Genomic DNA, 18318 nt, shown 5'->3' on the forward strand with positions numbered 1-18318 from the left:
GGCTTAAAACGTCCATTCCCGCTTAGCCTGGCTGCCCCGCTTCTGACCCCATCCCCTCACGTCTCTCACAGGGGGCTGGCCCAAGCAGCTGACGGAACTTGGGTGTGGGACTTGGAGAGTGGTGCCCATCCCCAAAGGAGCAGGGGCCAGGGATGTGGATCCCACACCCAATAGCTTGTCAAGCCTGCCTGGCAAAGGGCAAGATTGCTGGACCACCAGCTCTTCTGCTTACAGTTCATGGGTGTGGGATGGGCATTTCCAGATATTCAAATAGCCTCCAGAGGGAGGTCAGTTTGAGGGACCAGCCGAACCTCAAAACCATGTCACCCCAGAAGGCCAAGACCATCCATAACTTCAGGCACCATGGGGGCAGCTGGGATTGGGGCCTCTGACCAGGATTTTCTTTAGCCCCTGTCTAGGAATCCTGGGGGGGAAAAGGTATTGCTTCGAAAGACATTCATTTGGCCTACAAAACTGCATCCCTGTGCCCACATCCATGCTTAGGGTGGCCACTAAGGGCAGTAAAATATCAGACCCGAAGACTTCCCTGTTCATCCACTTGTTTTACTGGGCACCCGGAGTGGCAAAGTGATATCATATGGGCCATCCTGTAGAAATACATTGAGTTTGCCTCAAGCCAGAGCACTCTCTGGCGGGATCCTGACCCCTATCACTTACACCAGAGCCTTTGTGTTCCCCTCTCAGGCCGAGGCCTAGTGGAAAGAGCACGGGCCCACTCCTCCACCTCTCCCTTCCCCTCCCCACAGCACTGTACTTGTCCGCTCAACTGTATATATTTCCATTACCCTATTTATTTTGTTAATGAATTGTACATCGCCTTGATTCTATTTATTTGCCATTGTTTTTACGAGATGTTCTTCCCCTCGACTCTATTTATTGCCATTGTTCTTGTCTGTCCATCTCCCCCGATTAGACTGTAAGCCCGTCAAACGGCAGGGACTGTCTCTATCTGTTGCCGACCTGTTCATCCCAAGCGCTTAGTACAGTGCTCTGCACATAGTAAGCGCTCAATAAATACTAATGAATGAATGAATGAAAGGTCTGGGTTCTAATTCTGGCTCTGCCAATTGCCCGTTGTGTGACTTTGAGCAAGTCACTTGACTTCTCTGAGTCTCAGTTTCCTCATCTGTAAAATGGGGATAAGATCCCTGCTCTCCCTGTCCCTTAAACTGTATATACCCCAGGGCTTAATGCAAGAGCCTGGAACATAGTAAGCCCTGAACACATGCCACAGTCATTGTCGCTTTCCATCATAGATGGGAACCCCCTACCTAGTGTGCGCATCTGTCAATCAGTCTGGGAGAGGGAGCTTGGGGAGTGCTTGGACCCTGTCTCCATGGGGTCGGTCTTTGAACCACATATCCCAGGGCCAGTGGGCTTTGACAGACCACATACCAGAAAGTAGATCTCCATTGTCCCCATTGACATCTGACCCACTCCTGGGACCATGAGCTTCCTCATCAGAGCAGAGAGCCGAGCAGTTCCTGCTTTCACTGCTTTAGTTTTCGGTTTATTCCTTATTTAGGGTGGCAGAGGGTGAGCATCCCCAGAAGTAAATCATCTGTGAAGGTATTGAAACCCAGCCTGTTTTCTCAGCTCTGTCCAATAAAGCACAGCCTTTCAAAATCTCTAATGGCAAGCTGTATTTCTTCCTGGACTTGTGTCTTGCCCCTGGACACTTCTATTCCATACTTATAAATTCCTTCGAATTGTTAACTCCACCTACAACTGCTCTGTGATTTCTCTCCTTCTGCCTCATTGGTGAGATAGATCCCTGGTCACTGACGTCCACAAAGGGGCAAAGAGGCTTGAACATACCTAAGGTCTACAGGTTGGTTTAAATAGCTGTTCTCACGCTCCACTACTTCTGCTGAGGGGAGTAAATATCTGCTAAAGGGAAGTCTGTCCCCTAGTTTCAGCATAGTGCAGATTGCAGACCATAGCCCCATAAGACAGAAACAGAGATCGACTGCAATCTTGAAGTCAATCAGGCAGCAAAAGACACCGAAAAGCAGCCCTTGGAGTGGCCAGGAGAAGCAGAGAAATGACTTGAATCCTATTGCAGTTTCTCTCACTGGACACTGATGGAAATACCAATTTCTTTTAGAAATTGGAAGCAACTGAATTATCTCCACAGTTTTACCAAAGCTTTTAAATTTCCAGTGGATAAATTGGGTTTTCTTTCCCCTCACTGAGCTGACATTCTTCAGCCCTCTGAGACATAAGGAGCCGTAGATAAACCGAGCAGCATTACTGACAATCTGAGGACTCTTTTCAATAACCCGACCCCACACCTGGCCCGTATCCAACACTGCCCAGGAATGAATGTCCAGACCCTTCCAAGAAATAGGGACAGTGTTTGATTGACAGAAGTTTGGCCTGGAGCTTTGAAAAGCCCCGGGGCCCCATTATAGGGAGAGTACTTAATGGGCGGGGAATACTTCTCTTCTTTTTGCTAGACATTCCCAAACACTTTATGTGGTGCATGGCACCTGATATGTACTCAATAAACACAATTACTACTAAATCACTACCAGTACTATTATGCTACATTACTATCGCAACATTCCAGGTCATAGCAACATCTCCAGCAGTTGTGTACTTATTTTTTATCCATCCTTTGCACATATATAAACATGTTTATTCAATTGCACATTCACAGCAACGTGGTTTAGTGGAAAGAGCACGGGACTGGGAGTCAGAGGACCTGGGTTCTGATCCTGGCTCCACCACCTACTTGCTGTGTGACCTTGGGCAAATCACATCTTCTCTGTGCCTCAGTTCTCTCATCTGCAAAATGGGATTCAATACCTGCCCCCCTCCTACTTCAATCAATCAATAGTATTTATTGAGCGCTTACTATATGCAAAGCACTGTACTAAGCACTTGGAATGTACAATTCAGCAACAGATAGAGACAATCCCTGCCCAATCACGGGCACTTACACTGTGGATCCTGATGATCTCATATCTGTCCCAGTGTCCAGTACAGTGCTTGGCGTAGAGTAAACACTTTACAAATACCACATTATTATTAACTTATTTATTCTATTTTATTTGTAAATATCTTTATGTCTGTCTGTCCCATTCTAGTGCAAGCTCCTTGTAGGCAGGCAATTTGTCACTTCCTTATTTTTAACTTCCCAAGCTATGGGATGGTTGCCCTCTTGGATACCAACCTCCTGATTAGGAATGGGACATTCAACACATATAACTTTCCTCTCTGTATCCCAACTTGTGCTCCAGGGACCTGCCTTGGCCCCCTCATCCATAGAACTATCCATACCTCTCTGAACCCATACTCCTTACCACAGATGAGCAGGTCTTGTGGCAGCCACAAGGCCCCGGACCTCTTCTCCAGAGGTTCCAAAGTCTGACAAGTGGTACCAATCTGCCCTACCCACCACTGCTGTGGAAAACGCAAGGAACAGCTGAATGTGCCACACCGCATGGAGTAATGAAATCCACAAAAGTGAGGCTGAGTAACTGATAGAGATAGATCTACCTCGCCCAATTTTGCCACGTTTCCCAAAGGTGTGGTGACAGCACATTTGGAATCTGTTTTAATAATAATAATAATGTTGGTATTTGTTAAGCACTTACTATGTGCAGAACACTGTTCTAAGCGCTGGGGTAGATACAGGGTAATCAGGTTGTCCCACGTGAGGCTCACAGTCTTCATCCCCATTTTACAGATGAGGTAACTGAGGCACAGAGAAGTTAAGTGACTTGCCCACAGTCACACAGCTGACAAGTGGCAGAGTGGGACTTCGAACCCATGAACTCTGACTCCCAAGCCCATGCTCTTTCCACTGAGCCAAGCTGCTTCTCAATAGTTCGCCTCACAAAATGATACAGCTAGGCTGAGGAATGGGATGAATCCCATACAGAAAGTGAAATGGATTGGACAACTCATTTCTCTCTGCTCCTTGGGGCAAGGGAGGGGGAAGACGCACATTCAGATTCATTTCCAACTTCTCCACCAGAGAACTGAGAAACTGTGACCTCACTGGACAGAGGGAAACAAGGTTCTTGGTCCTCAACCTTGCCTGGTCTCTGTGCCGGAGGCTTTTTCTACCCTCCATTGCTCTGTCTGTGGATTGATTTCATAGATTGGTTTGGCTACCTTATGTTCTCTACCTTTGAAGCCTTATTGAAAGTACACCTTCTCCAAGAAGCCTTCCCTCACTAATCCCTCATTTCCTCTTCTCCCAATCCCTTCTGTGCTGCCCTTGTACCTGCATTTGCTCCCTTTATTCACCCCTCCCTCGTCCCCCCAACACTTATGTAAACATCTATAATTCATTTATATTAATGTCTGTCTACCCCTGTAGACTGTAAACTCCTTGTGGGCAGGGAATGTGTCTACCAACTCTGCTATATTGTTATATTGTACTCTCCCAGGCACTTAGTATGATGCTTTGCATACAGTAAGCACTAAATAAGTATAATCGATTGTTGTCTGAACTTCACTGGGAGCAGGAGAAGCCTAAGTGGCCAGCTGGTTCCATTTCCCACCTGCCATCCCTAAAAACTCAAATAGGGCAGTGAACAAAATGGTCTGTAAACTGGCAGTAAAATCCAAATAAATAATAAAACACAACAGTATAAAATAACACTGTAAAAAATATTCTTCATCTTTGTGGTTCAACTGCCAGGGGGATAGGTGTGGGTGTGTGATACGGATGTCTACAGACTCACACCTGCACGGTGACTGGGGGAGGAAAGCCAGGCTGGAGGATTGAATCTGGGAAAGTCATACATAACCTGATCCATGAAAACATGCTTATTCACCCCAGCCCTGCAGCCTGAGAGCTCCAGCCCAACCTCCAGATCACCATCTCCCCCGACCTCCCCACCCCTTCTAGATCTCTCAACCTCACCATGGGATCCCCCAGCTCCTCGGCCTCCCCCCAGAGTCCCCTGTCCTCTGGGGGGCGGCTCTCACATTAGGGGTTACGCTGGGGGCCGGGGTCTCAGGGGAAGCTGATCCTCCGAGCCCAGAAGCCTCAGCCTGCGTGTGAGCAGGGAGCGGCCCCACATTTCCCTGGAAGCGATGATTCCCTGGAACAGGACGTGGGGGCCGGGGTGGGGACCGTGTCCAGCCCATTGTTCAGGCCAGGTGGATGAGGGGAGGAACTGGGGCTTCCCCCACTGCCCTCTCCAACCCCGTTGGCTGGGGCTGATCTCTGTCCACGCTGGGACCTGCAGCCGCAAGCCCGTTGGACCAGAGACCCCCGCAGCCACCCCCTTGGTAGAAACACGGACAGGAACAAATGGTCTACAGGATCTAAGTTCACCCACTCAGAAACCAGCCCAGCCAGAGCCTTGGAATGGAAAAAGGGTGTCATGCCCTCTGGACCCCTGACTGGTGCCTGGCACATAATAATAATAATAATAATAATTATTATTATTATTATGGTATTTGTTCATCCATTCAATCATATTTACTGAGCACTTACTGTGTGCAGAGCACGTACTAGTCACTTGGGAAAGCACAATAGAGCAATAAAGAGAGACAATCCTTGCCCACAAGTATATCTATTAAGCATTTATTATGTGCCAGGCTCTGTACTAAGTGCTGGGGTGGATATAAGCAAATCAGGCTGGACACAGTCCTTGTCCCACATGAAGCTTACAGTCTCAATCCCCATTTTACAGATGAGGTAACTGAGGCACAGAAGAAGTAAAGTGATTGCCCAAGGCCACACAGCAGACAAGAGGCCAAACCAGAATTAGAACCCATAACCTTCTGAACGCCAGGCCCGTACTCTACAACTACACTAGGTAAGTGCTTAACAAATACCATTATTATCATTATTAGTATATATTATCATTCTATTATTATCATTATTATTACCCCCCCCAGTGGTACCCTCAGGTCCCCTGCCTGGCACACATCTGAGGTGCCTTCACACCCCCTTTCTGGCACACACCCACACACTCCCTGTGGTAATCTGAGGGAGCCCAGCAAGCATCCAATCCAACCACATCTGGTCTTCAAGAGCCCAGGTGTCACAGCCTGTAAATGTACACGCTCATTAACACCTTCTACTCCCGAGGGAAATACCCACCAGAAGTCCTGTGGACAACCCCTGCTGGCTTTGGCAGGTACAGAATGGTCGCCAGTGGTTCAAGCAAATTTATTTAGTCTGCTTCATCTCTTAAGGACTGCCCATTTGAACCTACACTCTGTAACTCACTGTCATCTCTCCACTGCCGACCACAATTTTCACCTGGAACTACCTCATCCCATCTGGCAGACCACTTCCTCCCACTGTCCAGGCCCTTCTGATGTCACCTCTCCTCCAAGAGGCCTTCCCTAATTAATCTCTCATCTCCTCTAGACTTTAAGCTTGTTGCGGGGCAGGGAGCGTGTCTCTGTTATTGCTCTGCACATAGTAAGCACTCAATAAATACTATCGAATGAATGTTATGTTGCATTCTTCCAAGCACTTACTACAGTGCTCTGCCCACAGTGAGCACTCAACAAATACTATGGATTGATTGATCTCCCTACTTTATTTCCCCATCCATGACACTTCAACACTGCCGCTTTACCTAAGAATTTGCATATTTACATACAAATACACACACCCTGCAACACCAATGCACGTCTTTCCACTCTTTTGCTTCCTTCTATCTATAAATTATTTCATAAATTATATAAATATTCTTGATTGTATCACACTTAGACTGTGAGCCCAATGCAGGGAAGGGATTGTGTCCTACCTAATTGATTTGTATCTACTCCAGAGCTTAGAACAGTGTTTGACTCATAGTAAGTGCTTAACAAATAATAATAATTATTATGGCATTTGTTAAGCGCTTACTGTGTGCCAGGCACTGTACTAAGTGCTGGGGTGGCTACAAGCAAATCGGGTTGGACGCAGTCTCTGTCCCACGTGAGGCTAACAACCTCAATCTCCATTTTACAGATGAGGTAACTGAAGCACAGAAAAGTGAATTGCCCAAGGTCACACAGCAGACAAGTTTAGAACCCATAACCTTCTGACTCCCAGGCCCATGCTCTATCCATGTGCTGCTTCACATATATCATTAAAAAAAACAACAAATATTTTAAAAAATTGAACTGAGGTTTGTGTCAGTGAGGAGTAATAAGCAGTCCTTACCTCAGGTAGGGTTCTTTTCCATTGCTCTTGCTAGTTGAGCAGCTCCGGGCCACTGACCCATAACTCCAGGGGAAGGGAGAGATGAGAGGAGAGGGTCATTTCAGCAAGATTGTTCAATCTGGAGGCATGTAGCGTGGAGATAAGCTCCTTGTGGGGCAGGGAATATGTCTACCAACTCTTTCACATTTTACTTTCCCAAGTGCTTTGTGCAGTACAAGACTGGGAAACAGGAGTCCTGGAAACTAGTCTTCTCTCTACCACTGGCCTGCTGTGTGACCCTAAACAAACCCCTTGCCCTCTCTGGACTTCAGCTTCCCCCATGGAAAATAGGGAGAATACCAGCCACCTCCCCGCATCCCCGGGGTTTGGTGGAGTGGGATGAGATCACTGATGGGAAAATTAAAGTGCTTATCCCAGCACGATTCATATTTATGTTGATTATCTCCTCGCCCCCTTCTTTCCATCACAAATTGTGGAGGAAAAAAGAGGGGAAAGTGTCCTCTCATTCTCATTTGGAAAGGGAAATCATGTGGAAATGATCTAAGGTCTGAAGTCACGTCCCTCACGTTGGGACAGCTGCCACTCTTCCCCTCCCCCTACCCCACCAACGGGGAGGTTGGGGGGTGGGGGAAGAGAGAGAGAGAGATAGGGAGAGATGGAGAGAGCACAGGTGTCTCCCAGAGAGCCTGGTGGCCCCAGATGGGAGAAGCGATTGGGAGAACAGGAAATGTGGCTTTGCTCAGCTGCCACATGCAGTGACAGATTGATCATTGTGCTGTTTTCATGGAAACCCCAAGGTCACGATTCAATGGATGGAAACCATTGTTCACAAAGGCACGTGTACAAACGCAAGCGCTCCTCACTGGTCCGTTTAAATTTATCCCAGAACAAAGCTGCCAGCGAAGAACTGGCCGGTGCCCCCTCCAACCCTGCTCCGAGTTCCAACTTCACAGCCACTGACTCTCCCCTGAACAGGAGCTGGAAAGTTCCCCACTTCCCCACCCACAGGCTCCCACACCCTCAGGAGACCATGTTAAAATGCCCATGCAAAAGGATGCATGGAAACCGGTGCCTGCTTGGTCCCTCCAGTGTTCAAAGAGGGGGATAGGCAGACCAGAGACCCCAGAGGAAGTTATGTTCCCAGCTCCTTTCCAGGATCAGACTACCCAGGAGAATATTTGGAAGTGGCATGGCATAGTGGATAGGGCACAGGCCTGGGAGTCAGAAGGTCATGAGTCCTAATCCCAGCTCCGCCACTTGTCTGCTGTGTGATCCTGGGCCAGTCACTTCACTTCAATGTGCCTCAGTTACCACATCTGTAAATGGGGATTGAGGCTGTGAGCCGCACATGGAACAGAGACAGTGTCCAATTAGATTTGCTTGTATCCACCCCAGCACTTAGTACAGTGTCTGGTACATAGTAGGTGCTTAACAAATACCATGATGATGATGATGATTATTATTATTATTAGGACGTTTGCTTGACGTGCCCGTGGGGCCACTTAGGAGTGGGGGAGAGGGAAGGCAGTGCTGCGTGATCAGGGAACTCCACCTCCACCCTAAACTTTGCCCCAAAATGACATTAGCCAGGCCAACGCCAATCCCTGGAAGCCTGGCTCCTTCACAGCATCAGGGGAGTTGGCCAGCCTGTTGTTGTAAGACATGTTCCCTGTTCTGGAGGAGCCAACAGTCTAGAAGGGAGGATGGACTCCACTCCCTGCCTCCTGGGGTGTCACAGCCTCCAGAACCAGGACATCTGACCACCCTCCTGCCCGACTTGGTTGAGCTCCTCCAGCCGCAGGTACCACCAGCACCGGTTGACAATTAACCCAGAAAATGAAGTCAAGGCATCCCTATGGCCCCAAAACTGCCTGACCTTAGATGGCCCCATCATTCTGTCCTAAGGTATCAACTTGAAAAACAAATGATTGTATAGGCACCTGCCGCATTATGCATCACAAATTAAATCTCCATTTATCTCTATGCTCCAAACAGTACCTATCCATCGCCTTCACTTAAAAACACATTGCCCTTCCTTCCAGTCTTGTTAATTTCCAGATGCTAATTAAATTTATACTCATAAAAGTATCTGTTTAGCATGCATGACTAGTTCATCCTTCAGTACCCATTATCCATTCCACATTCCAACATGTTTACCTACTATTTGTCACCCGTGTCTGTTGCCTCTGTTTTGAAGGTGTAGGCTGGAGATTGGGCCCGGATGGCTTTTTATCTGCCCTCTTGAGTTCTCTTAAAGTTGTCTGTTGTAATAATAATAATAATAGTGTTGGTATTTGTTAAGTGCTTATTGTATGCCCAGCACTGTAAGGAAGCGCTGCGGTAAATACAAAATATTCAAGTCAGGCACGGTCCCTGTCCCACATGGGGCTCGTTGTCTAAATGGGAGCGAGAACAGGTATTGAATTCCCATTTTACAGATGAAGAAACTGAGGCACAGAGAAATTAAGTGATTTGGCCAAGATCACAGAGCGGGCAAGTGGCGATGCCAGGATTAGAAGTCGGGCTAATTCCCAAGCCCATGCTCTTTCCACTAGGCCATGCTGCTGCTTCTGAACGGGTTTTGGTAAGCCATTTTCTTTCACATTAACCCATAATGGAATGATTGCCCCATAGAAGCACTTAAATATGAAGCAGCTGGAGTCCAGCCTCATCTCTTGTGCTCATACTTGTATTCAACTGTATATTCCACTTAGTTCTTCATAACTCATTTCTTGTGAATATTTCTATGACCACTGTGAAGGTACCTAATAAATACCCTGGATGAATATTAAAGCCTCGCCTCCTTTTCCATCTGGCCTCGACACCCACTGCAGGGAGGAACGATGTGGGCAGGGCAACGGCAGGCGATGTTCCAGCTTCAGACACTGTGAATAAGCACACAGTGGAGCATAGAACTACTTTATATCCTGGGACCAAGTAATGATGGCCCCTACCCTTGGGGAGCTTCCTGTCTAACACGATAGCAGAAGGGGCACTGTGGAAGCGCAGGGGTCAGGGCTCTGTATTCATCCCTTTCTTTTCAGACCACCCCCTCTGGGCTCTTGAGCCTCTAGGCCCTGTAGATTGCCTCATACAGAAGAACTACAAGTACTGCTGAGGGTGCAAACTTCCCTAACTTGTGCAGCATGGCCTGAGAGTCAGGCAGACTGAGTTCTAATCCCAACTCTGCCACGTCTCTGCTATGTGACCTTGGGCAAGTCACTTCCCTCAGTTCCCACATCTGCAAAATAGGAATAAGGCTGTGAGCCCTATGCGGGACAGGAGCTATGTCCAACCCAACTGTCTTGTATCTACAGTGCCTAGAAGCAGCGTGGCTCAGTGGAAAGAGCCTGGTCTTGGGAGCCTGGGGTCATGGGTTCGAATCCCGGCTCTGCTGTGTGACTGTGGGCAAGTCACTTAACTTCTCTGTGCCTCGGTTACCTCATCTGTAAAATGGGGATTAACTGTGAGCCTCACGTGGGACAACCTGATTACCCTGTATCTACCCCAGTGCTTAGAACAGTGCTCTGCACATAGTAAGCGCTTAACAAATACCAACATTATTAAGCGCTTAACAAATACCACAATTTTAATTATTATCTTAAGTGAACAAAAGTAACTCCGGTGACTAAGAGTCGTAGGATACCTCGGGGTGGAATGTGGCAGGACTTCAGGCCTGTACTCCATTTGGCTTGGCCAAGTCGCCATTTACTCCAAGTGGGCACATCACATATCCTCCCCTACCTTTATCATCTTGTTCAGATGTCTGCCTTATCGGGGAGCTCGGTGTGTCGAAGTCTTGAAACAGAATGGAGGTGACCTTAGCGAGGTCAGGACCCCTGGCTGGCTTATCAGTGGGATTTGCCCACCTGACCTCTATAATGAGGCGGGAAAGGCAGGGCCAAGCAATCACCCCAAGTAGAAATTTACTGCTCCCCGCCTAGAGTATATATATGATGTATTGTGCTCTGCAATCACGTGCAAGGCTCAGATGTTGTTTCTAGACTCTTGGCATCTCTCATTTGTCCTGCTGGCTTTGGTCTGAGAGGCTGCAGGTCCAGCCAACACCATCTCCAATGGGCTGAAGATTCTACCTAGAAGGAGATCCATGGCTCCCACAGAAATGAAATGGAATAAATAAGTTACATAAAATGTGCCAACCCTGTGGAACTTCTCATGGACTTGGGGCTAGGGCAGGGAAAAATTGCATTCAAAGAGAATTGGAAAAGTTGGGTTGTTAGCGTATTTATAGTTATTAGTTATTAATAATAAAAAGACGGTGCTTATAAAGTACTACTGTGGGCCAAGATAATCACATCAGGTGCAGATATGGGACTCAAAATCTAAAATGGAGGCAACTGAGGCCCAAAGAGGTGAAATGGCTCTCCCAGAGTCACACAGCAGGCAAGGGACCAAGCAGGGACAACAATTCGGGGCTTCTGACTTCCAGTTCTATGCTCTTTCCATGAGGCCAGGCTGCCTCCATCCTAAATAGATTGGGGGGGGGGGTTTACTCTGAGAGGTTTCTATTGCTCCTTGGAATGTAGGCATGGAGTTTGGGTGGGAAGGGGTTTGAAGAAGGGAGTGGCAGAGAGGTGGATGGGGGCTTCAGTTTTGCTAAGTTTATGGAAGGCTAACTACTGGTGGGGCACAAGCAGAATCAGTGAGAAGGTCCAGCCCAAAGTTCTCCAAAAGGGAAGTGCTCATTGTGGCCCCTCAGGAAGATTTATGTGTATATCCATACTTTATTTATATTTATGTCTGTCTCCCCCTTTAGACTGTAAGCTCGTTCTGAGCAGGGAAGGTATCTACCAATTCTGTTATGCTGTATTCTCCCAAGCGCTAAGTACAGTGCTCTGCACACAGGAAGCACTCAGTAAATGTGATGGATTGATCGATCATATGAAACAGCGTGGCCTAGTGGAAAAGACCCCAGGCCTGGGAGTCAGAGGACCAGGCTCCTATTCCTGGTTCCGCCACTTGTCTGCTGCATGAGCTTGGGCAAGACACTCAAATTCTCTATGTTTCTCTTCTCATCTGTAAAATAGGGATTAAATCCTACTCCTTCTTACTTAGACTTTGAGCCCCATGTGGTACAGGGATCATGTCCAATCTGAATATCTTGTATGTACCCCAGTGCTTAGTGCAGTGCTTGGCAGATGGTAAACACTTGACACACACACACACACACAAACACTTCCACAAAGAGAAACACCTGCACATCAGAAAGCACCCCCACCCCACCTAGGGTTTATGAAGACTTCCGCGCAGTTGATCCCCATCTTTGTGGCTTTTCACAGAAATCCTTACCATCTGGGAATCAGAAAACCCGAGTTCTAATCCAATCTCTGCCACTGGCCTGCTGTGTGGCCTTGGACAAGCCCCTTAACCTCTCTGGGCTCCAGTTTCCTCCTTTGCAAAATGGAGATAATATTCCTTTACTCTCCTTACTTCACAGAGATGCTGAGAGGATAAAATGAGAAGATTTATGTCAAAGCACTGTGCAGAAATAAAAGCACTGGGCAAATTCCAGGAATTATTGTTGTTGTCGTTCATAAGCGGGGGCCTAACCAAACCCAGTACCCAAAGCCCCTCCCGGAAAGATGTTCAAATATAGCAAGGCTCCTCCCAGTGGGGGCGGGGGAAATCTCGGGTGAGGAGTAACTGGAGGGAAAATAGAAACTGGAGTCTTTAGCTGAATGGGAAAAAAAGGCTCTCTCCCTCTCCGGCTCCCTGCCTGAGTCTCTGCCCTCAAGCTTGAAGGATTCCGAGCAGAAATGGCTCCACTGCATCAACTTTGGAAATATGGATCGCAGGATTCTGCAAAAACCATTTATTACTCTGAACTGTGACTCAGACATTGTTGCATTTCTAGGGTTATAGATTTTCTTTCAGCTAAACTAAGGTTGTAAGTCACGGTGACAGTTGTAATGTGTGTAATACCACAGAACCAGATTCTATTACACACATATTTTTGCTAGAGGTTTACGATGGTAAAAATATTTCTTCTTTTTTCCAATACCTTTCTGTACCTGTTGTGTAAATATATTGGAACCTATAACCCCCAAGTCAATTTCCCAATGAAATGTGCACGCTGGAGGCAGTTTGTCCTGTTGAAAGAAGCTGCAGGAGTACAAGGGGACGCTGCCTCCGAACTAATTATATTCCAGCCCAATATTGAATTGTAATAAAAGATGAATGAGAGAAAGTCTGTGTCATTGTGAGAAATGAGGAAGGTTACAGAAAGCTGGTCCCGGAAAAGATTTATCAAGTGGGAGGCTGCAGGCGTCAGGCTGAAGATCAGGAAACTTATCTACAAGGGTGTTTTATGAGAAAATAGTGGCATCTGCATAGGAAAGAATTCCTGGAGATTGTTACCACTTGTAATGGACCAGAATGAGACCATTTGGGAGGTTTTCAATACAAATTCAGGGAAATAATCTCTCTAGACTGTTAACTCCTCTCTAGACTGTAAATTTGCTGCGGGAAGGGAATGTGTCTGTTCTATTCTATCGCACTCTCCCAAGCGCTTAGTTCAATGCTCTGCCCACACTAAGTGCTCAATAAATACAACTGATTGAATTTCAAGTACGACACTTAGATGTATTAGTGTCTAGTTTCTTCGACTGCAAAATGGGAGTGAGATTATCTCTCTCTCTAACCTCTTCTCCAGGGAGAACCAGCTGGGAATGGGACTGTGTCTAATCTGTTATCTAAAATCTGATCTGACATCTAATAGAAGCAAAGTGGCCCAGTGAATAGATCACGGGCATGGGAGTCAGAAAGACCTGGGTTCTAATCCCAGCTCTGCCACTTCCCCGCTGTGTGACCTTGGGCAAGTCGCTTCACTTCTCTGTGCCTCAGTTACCTCATCTATAAAATGGGGATTGAGACTCTGAGCCCCAAAGGGGGCAGGGACAGTGTCCAATCTGATTATCTTGCATCTACCCTAACTCTCATAACAGTTCCTGGCACATAGTAAGTGCTTAACAAATACCTTAAAAAAATCGATGATGCTGAAACTACCTATGCCCAGTTCCCGGCTAGACTACTGTGTCAGCCTTCTCTCTGACCTCCCTTCCTCCTCTCTCGCCCCGCTCCGGTCTATTCTTCACTCCGCTGCCCGGCTCATCTTCCTGCAGAAACGATCTGGGCATGTCACTCCCCTTCTTAAACAACTCCAGTGGTTGCCTATCGACCTCCGCTCCAAACAAAAACTCCTCACTCTAGGCTTCAAGGCTCTCCATCACCTTGCCCCTTCCTACCTCTCCTCCCTTCTCTCTTTCTACCGCCCACCCCGCACGCTCCGCTCCTCTGCCGCCCACCTCCTCGCCGTCCCTCGGTCTCGCCTATCCCGCCGTCGACCCCTGGGTCACGTCCTCCCGCGGTCCTGGAACGCCCTCCCTCCTCACCTCCGCCAAACTGATTCTCTTTCCCTCTTCAAAACCTTACTTAAAAATCACCTCCTCCAAGAGGCCTTCCCAGACTGAGCTCCTCTTCCCCCTCTACTCCCTCTGCCATCCCCCCTTTACCTCTCCGCAGCTAAAGCCTCATTTTCCCCTTTTCCCTCTGCTCCTCCACCTCTCCCTTCCCATCCCCACAGCACTGTACTCGTCTGCTCAACTGTATATATTTTCGTTACCCTATTTATTTTGTTAATGAATTGTACATCGCCTTGATTCTATTTAGTTGCCATTGTTTTTACGAGATGTTCTTCCCCTTGACGCTGTTTAGTGCCATTGTTCTTGTCTGTCCGTCTCCCCCGATTAGACTGTAAGCCCGTCAAACGGCAGGGACTGTCTCTATCTGTTGCCGACTTGTTCATCCCAAGCGCTTAGTACAGTGCTCTGCACATAGTAAGCGCTCAATAAATACTATTGAATGAATGAATGAATGAATACTTAGCACAGGGCTTTGGCACAGAGAGGCCCTTAAAAAGTACCATCATTGTTATTAACAGAAAAGAAGCAAACAGAAAGGTCTAGTGAGTCATTGTTATTAACAGAAAAGAAGCAAACAGAGAGAGGTCTGATGAGGCAAACAGGGGTGGGGCTTCTAACTGTTAGCAACTTCCAGCTCAGTAGTCACAGAAAGACAGGGACTGAGAGAGGAATTGAGGAAAAAGCTCAGAGAGACAAAGACAGAGAGATGGGAGACATACACAGAGAGACAAATAGCAAAACAAAGATAAAAATATGGACAGAGAGATGGACATGAACACAGAGGAGGGAAAGTGGGATTTGATCTACATTCTACAGATGAGGAAACTGAGGCACAGAGCAGTTAACTGATTTGCCCAAGATAATGCAGCAGGTGTCAGAGCTGGGATTAAGCATGGAGAGATAGAAAGGGAGACACAAATACAGAAACGCAGAGAAATACCAAGCCAGGAGAGGCTAAACTAGAGACAGAGAGACAGACAGAAAGGCAGTCCTGGATAGGAAGAAGCAGAGACAGATAACGACAAAGATGTGAGTCAGAGAGAGGCAGAGGTACCAGAGAGGTGGCTAGAGAAGGGAAGGGCTGGCTGGGAGAGGGCACTGGGGGAGAAGTGAGTGAAGCCTAGAGGAAGTCATTTCTAACCCATCATGCAAGGATGAGAGTAGCTGACATAAAGAGGAGTGCTTGAAGCAGCAAGGCCTACTGGAAAGAACATAGGCTTGGGAGTCAACGGGCCTGGGTTCTAATTCCTGAACCACCACTTCCCTGGAAGAATCTCTTAACTTCTCTGTGCTTCACTTTCCTCCTCTGTAAAATGGGATTCAATTCAATTCAATGCCCAGCTTCCTTCCTGCTTATACTGTGAGGCCCATGTGGGGCAGGGACTGTGTTCAACCTGATTACCTCAGTGCTTAGCACATTGCTTGGCAATCAATCATATTTATTGAAGCTTTACTGGGTCCAGAGCACTGTACTAAGCGCTTGGAAGAGTACAGTGTAACATATTTGGTAGATACGTTCCCTGTCCATAAGGAGCTTATAGTCTAGAGTCTGGGCCCATATTAAGCACTAAATACCATAGATATTATTACTGTTATTATTACAGCATGCCATCATGTCTGTCCCACTTAATGCCTACAAGAGTAACAACGTGGTCACTTTTGGCTCTGGTGGGAAGAGGGATGGAAAACATGATTGGTGCTGGTTGGTGACCTTTCTATAGGATTGCGGGCATTGGGAGTTATCTCTTACCCTGTCTCTTTTTCTCTTAGTTCTGTCTCCTCCTACTTCTTTCCGTGTCCCTATCTTCTCTCTCTGCCTCTATCTCTTTTTTTCCTTCTCCCTGGATGTCCTGAGAAGATGAGCTGCTGTTTCCCTTTGCTTTGGTACTGGAGGGGATTTTGAGAGGCATTTTTTTGCACAGAAAGCTCCATCTGGGACCTGGAGAAGCAGAGGTAAAGGTAACACTTGTGGGTGTAGCCCTGGAGATCAGTCAGGTCAGCCCGGGGGTACCCACAGTCCAAGCCTGGTGAACTCTGGATTTAGGGAACCTGAGGCAGGGATCTCTGCCCCCCTGCCACACGCTCAAAGTGTCTGGGAGTTTAGGGACTCAGGGATCTTCTGGAGTTGACCATTCCTGGGGGTGGGGAATTATTAATATTATTATTATTGTATTTTTAAGCACTTCTATGTTCTATGTTAAGCACTGTTCTAAGCACAGGGGTATGTACAAGTTGATCAGGTTGGACAAAGTCCCTATCCTGCACAGGCTAAGTAGGAAGGAGAGCAGGGATTTAATCGCCATTTTACAGTTAAGGAAACCAAAGCATAGAAAAGGTAGGTGATTTTCACAGAGTCGCACAGCAAGTAATTAGCAAAGCAGATATTAGAATTCAGGTCATCTGAGTCCCAGGCCTGTGCTCTTTCCATTAGACCATGTTGGACCAGACTCTGGCCCATCCCTGGGAGAGACTTTGAGCAGGACCCCTGCTCCAGGCAGAGCGGGTCCTGGGGACAGAGAGCAGCCCTAGAGCCCAGGGGCCGGCTGGAGTTGCAGCAGTTGGGCATGGGCACATCCCTTACACCTCCCATCTTCTTTTTCTGCCCTTGGTCCTACAGGAAACTACAGATGCCTTATGGAAAGCCCTTTACTCCCGTCTCTGTCTCCCCCTCTGGGTAACAGGGAAGGGGTGCAGTGCCCTGGGGCCCCGCATGGCATAGTGGATAGAGCTTGGGCCTGGGAGTCAAAAGTTCATGAATTTCTAATCCCAGCTCCACCACTTGTCTGTTGTGTGACCCTGGGCAAGTCACTTCACTTCTCTGTGCCTCAGATACCCCGTCTATGAAATGACCATTGAGACTGAGAGCTCCATGTGGGACAGTGTTCAACCCTATTTGCTTGTATCCACCCCAGTGCTTAGTACAGTGCCTGGCACGTAGTAAGCATTTTAAAAATACTATTGAAAGCACAGTAGCAGACACCTCAACAGTAGGAATTTCTACTACAGGATGGGTGCCCTGGGTGGTTGCAGTGCCCGGACAGATTCACTCCGGAGGGGTGTGGTGGGAGGTGTATGTGTGGGGGGGGTGTTTGTGTGTGAATGTGAGTGTGTGAGTGAGTGTGTGTGTGTGTGTGTGTGCGCGCCTGCGTGGACTGTAATTTCTACTACAGGATGGGTGCCCTGGGTGGTTGCAGTGCCCGGACAGATTCACTCTGGGGGTGTGGGGGGTGTGTGTGTGTGTGTGTGTGAGAGAGAGAGAGAGAGTGTGTGTGTGAGTGTGTGTGTGAGTGTCGGGGGGGGGGGGGGGAGTGTGTACTGTAATTTCTACTACAGGATGGGTGTCCTGGGTGGTTGTAGTGCCTGGACAGATTCACTCTGGGGGTGGGGGTGGGGGTGTTTGTGTGTGTGTGTGTGTGTGTGTGAGAAACTAGGGGAGAAAGGGTAGGACAAACTGCTTTTTTTTTTCCACAATGGGAAGATGGAAGGCTAAGCTGAGAGCAGTATGAATACCCAAGCTACAGGAAACAATCAATCATTGAATGGTATTTATTGACCACTTACTCTGTGTGGAGCACTGTACTAAGCGCTTGGGAGAACAGACTACAACTGAGTTGGAAGACACGGAAGCAGCCCCTGGGAAAGCTGTGCTAAGCATGGAAGCAGTGTGGCTCAGTGGAAAGAGCCTGGGCTTCGGAGTCAGAGGTCATGGGTTTGACTCCCGGC

The sequence above is a fragment of the Ornithorhynchus anatinus genome, chromosome 14, assembly GCF_004115215.2.
Source record: "Ornithorhynchus anatinus isolate Pmale09 chromosome 14, mOrnAna1.pri.v4, whole genome shotgun sequence".
NCBI classification, from domain to species: domain Eukaryota; kingdom Metazoa; phylum Chordata; class Mammalia; order Monotremata; family Ornithorhynchidae; genus Ornithorhynchus; species Ornithorhynchus anatinus.